The 4016-nt window shown below is 42.4% G+C and overlaps 1 non-coding gene across 1 annotated transcript; it reads right to left on the bottom strand.

Moving 5' to 3' along the window:
* Positions 1–3348: 3348 nt before the first annotated feature.
* Positions 3349–3422, bottom strand: TRNAR-UCU (transfer RNA arginine (anticodon UCU)). The gene has a single exon. It is a non-coding gene; the product is annotated as a tRNA-Arg (tRNA).
* Between the last annotated feature and the right edge of the window lie 594 nt (positions 3423–4016).

The following is a 4016-nucleotide window of genomic DNA, read 5'->3' as shown; positions in this document are numbered from 1 at the left end:
ATTTACCTATCTATTCTTTGTCTCTGCCACAAGAATATACACTCCATGACAGAGGTAGAACTGCTATTTTGGATCTCAGTGCCTGAAACATGGAAAGTGGCACAAAATGGGCACTTGGTGAATATTTGTGAAGCAAATGAATTAATGCATGAAGACATTGCCTGTGTTTGTGATTCTTAAGATGTATGTTTCTTTCTCCTTCTTAGCTACATAATCTATAGCTAATATAAGTCAGCATCAGTTCTTTCAAATAAATCCATCAAATATCTACCATATTTCAGGCACTAAGAATAAAATAATACATAAGATACATCCTGCTGGCATACTTTGTAAGTAATGATCAGCTCCAAACCTGTGAAATATTTTAATTCTACAGTGAAGTAACTTTATAAAAACCCACCCATTTCTATTTTGTAGTCTGTCTTTAAAGTACAGTAATTTTAATACTTCCAATTGGGACTTATCTTTCAGTATTAAGAATAAAGCTGTTAACAGATATAGAGGAGTTTTGACCAGCAGGGAAAATCTTGTCCCCAGTTCTATGATATTTTTTCTCAAGTCTCCAAAATAGTATGCCTCAAACACTGAGGGGGCTGATCGGAGGGTGATGTTTGATGAAGCCCCCAGCTTAGGAACAGAACTATCTACCCTCTGAAGGACTCCACCAGCTACAAAAGTCTGACCTATCCTTTTTCTTAGGGTAGCACAAGTCCACATCAGCCCCAGCAGAGGGTATATAGTCACCCTGCACACTCCAGGCATAGGCTGATTATTCAGACCCTTTTGTTTCCCAGTTTGTGGCCACGCACCTTTCCTACATGCTGAAGAAACAGACAAAATCCACTAGAACACTAACATAGCCTACATATATTTACAAAGCTACCAAATAAATCTTCTCATTCATTTTCACATTTGGAGGATAGATAACATTACCTAGTTTTTCTAAATAAGCAAATTAAAGTTCAGAGAGTTTTAGCAATTTGGCAAAACCATAATTTGAACCAAGGTTTTCTGATTTCTAGTTAGAAAATGATTAAAATGATTGGCTAAAATCAGATTTGGGGATTGTCTGTAGGTTTTAATTCTCATTGGTATAGAATTTCACCTAAGGAGCTGACTATATTTTTAAGATTTTTAAATATATTTATCTTTAGAGAGAGGAGCAGGGAGGGAGAAGGAGAGGGAGAAACATAGATATGTGAATGCTACATGGGTCTGTTGCCTCTCACATGCCCACAACTGGGGGGCTGGCCTGCAACCCAGGCATGTGTCCTGACTGGGAATTGAACCAGTGAACTTTTGGTTCATAGGCTAGCACTCAATCCACAGAGCCACACCAGCCAGGGCAGGAGCTGCCTATTTTGCACTCTGATGAAACATTTGAACAAATATCAGCTTGATGTCTATTTGGGTACACATCCCCTCTCAGTTCCCAAACCCGACTCCTAGCCTCCACAATTCCATGAAGTCTTCCTTCCTAGAAAACCTCTAGAACTGAACAAACCTTAATGTGGGTCATAATAAATGTAGACCCTTGCCCCAAACTTTAAGAGTAATAGAGGGACAACCTCTTTACTTCTCATTACCATTTTTTTAATTGTTGTTCAACTACGGTTGTCTCCATTTTCCCACCAACACTTTCCCCTCCTCCACCCACCCCCACTTCCCACCCTTTCTGTTGAGCAGTTTCAGATTGCAATCTGAATTTGCAATCAAATGATGCAAGTGTGGCTTGAAAGAATAGTATTTTGGATATGATTGAAAAACATAACAGGATTCTTCTCTAAACCTCCCCCGTCACCCCAATCCCCATTCCTATCCCCTGCTCCCCACTCCAACACTAATTTTTCCTTTCAGTCCAGAGCTTAAAGCAAAAATATTTAGCATAGGCTGAGCTAACAGTAGAAGACAGGCTGCAAAAGGGTCTGCACAGGAGTGCCTGGTCCACAGAAGCATATTCCAAAGGGCAGGTCTGTGGGACTGGCAGGGTAGTTAATATCTGAATTGGTGTTCCACCAAAGTAACTAAGAGAGAGAGAGAGCTTTGCGGGCTCTTTCTGCAAGAATTGTAAGCCCATTAAAGTATGACACTACTTCAAAAGAATTTCAGGAGTTTAAATTTGCTACAAACTTGATTTATCACCAAAAGGCAATAAACATTGTTCCCCTCCAAAGTCCTCATGTGTGCCCTATCAACTCCCATCTCTTGGAATGATGTTGTGGTGGTTAAATTGTGTGTGGATTCTCCTTCTTCACCCTACCCTAGCTTCCTCAGAGCTGAATTCATGGCTGGTTGTGTCTTCTGTCACCTGTCCAGAGCCCCAAGTGGGAAAGATGTGACTCCCCAAAAATGGGATGAGAGGTTTGTCTTCTCAGGTTTCCTGGGCTCACAGGAAGTGGAAATCAGTTCCTAGCTTGGGTGGCACCCTCTAGCTAATAGGCTGGGGGCTGCAACATGCAAGTAAGGGAGCCAAACTAGCCTAAAAGAGACACCCAAGCTCCCTCTAAATTTTGCTGAAAGTGAGATAGAAAAAGAGAGCAGAAGTAAATGTGGGATGAACGAGGTAGTGAGAAGATAGCTGTTGGAAACTCGGAATTATAAAAATAACATTTTGATACAACTCTCAAAGCTTGCTCTGCAAACAGGAAAAGTTGAAAACTTTTCATAATAATGAGCATATAAGTACAAGACCTTTGAGTTTCTAGGGACAAGTTCATCTGCCACTGGTAATCAGTGTGTGCTGTTTAATTTATTCCATTGAGACAAAGAGCAATGATTAAATCTCCCCCTGTAGATGAGGAAGTGAGTGAACTTCTCCACCAAAAAAAAAAAAAAAAAAAAAAAAAAAAAAACCAAAAAACCCAGGAATGCAAGTGTATAGCTGACAAAAATAGCACAAGAAATTATCTTCTGCATGGCCCCATCCACCATCTCCTAACCTATCTAGGTTAAGGTGGGTGTTACCTTAGAGGACTATTGGACATTTTCTCATTGGCATAGAGGGCAATCTGCCTTTTTGGATTTTCAGAGATAAAAGGAGGGGAACCATAGTGGTCCCCAAGTAGCCTGGTATCTCGGCCCCTATGTACCAGTGATTCTCCTATAAAGCAAAAAATGCAAAGGCTGTGTCATTCAAGCTGAATAGAGAGATGCAGCTTTCATAACCAAAAAAACCCAGTAAGGAACAGAGAGAAAATGAAGAGGGGAGAAAGGGAAATAGAGAGGAAGTCCAGGATTCCCAAGGAAAGGGCTTTTCTTTTTTCTGTCCCAGAGCCTCCAGAGGGGTATATATATCATTATGAACCTAGTATGACAACATGCAAAATAAAATATAACTCCATAGGTGACCATCTCTGCCGGGACTCGAACCCGGAACCTCTGGATTAGAAGTCCAGCGCGCTCGTCCATTGCGCCACAGAGACCGCACCACACACACAGCACCGGCATCAGAACTGAAAAAGCACATACCTTCTGCATCACGGAGCCATCTCAGCATCCTGCTCTCAGCGGTGTGGGGACAAGGACAGCTGGAAAATCTGGAGTGGAGATCCACCAGCCGGCTCCATCAAAGCTTTTCTCAATACTGCAGGGTCCTCAGGTCCTCAGAGGATTGGGAGAATGTGATAATGGTCATTTTTCCAGTCTCAGAACCTCTGATGAGGTAGGACAGAGCTAGAGCCTTTGCCGTCCTTTCTTCTCCATCCCTAAGGAAAGACAGGGTAGAAAGCTTGCCTATTCTCTTGTTAACTAAGCAGAGTACACCCTGCTCAGTAAAGCCAAGAGAAGCCATCTCTACTTCCACCCCCTCCTCATCACTGTGGTTTTATCCCAGTCCAGCTATTCTAAGAGAGGGGCTGGACAAAGCTAGGGGATTCAGGAAAACCCTGAATCCCTGAGACAAAGGGTCTGCTTCTGTAAAGGAACAGTGGGAACAGCGGCACAGACTGGCAGGCAAGCTGGGTTCCCGGAGACTGGTCCAGCTCTCAGCTTTGAGAGCTGTATTTCTTAAGCCTAGG

Source organism: Pteronotus mesoamericanus, unplaced genomic scaffold (genome assembly GCF_021234165.1).
Source record: "Pteronotus mesoamericanus isolate MK-2021 breed Mesoamerican mustached bat unplaced genomic scaffold, CSHL_Meso_final scaffold_705, whole genome shotgun sequence".
NCBI classification, from domain to species: Eukaryota; Metazoa; Chordata; class Mammalia; order Chiroptera; family Mormoopidae; genus Pteronotus; species Pteronotus mesoamericanus.
Note: the sequence above shows the minus strand (reverse complement) of the source record. Positions and strands in the feature narration are given on the sequence as shown.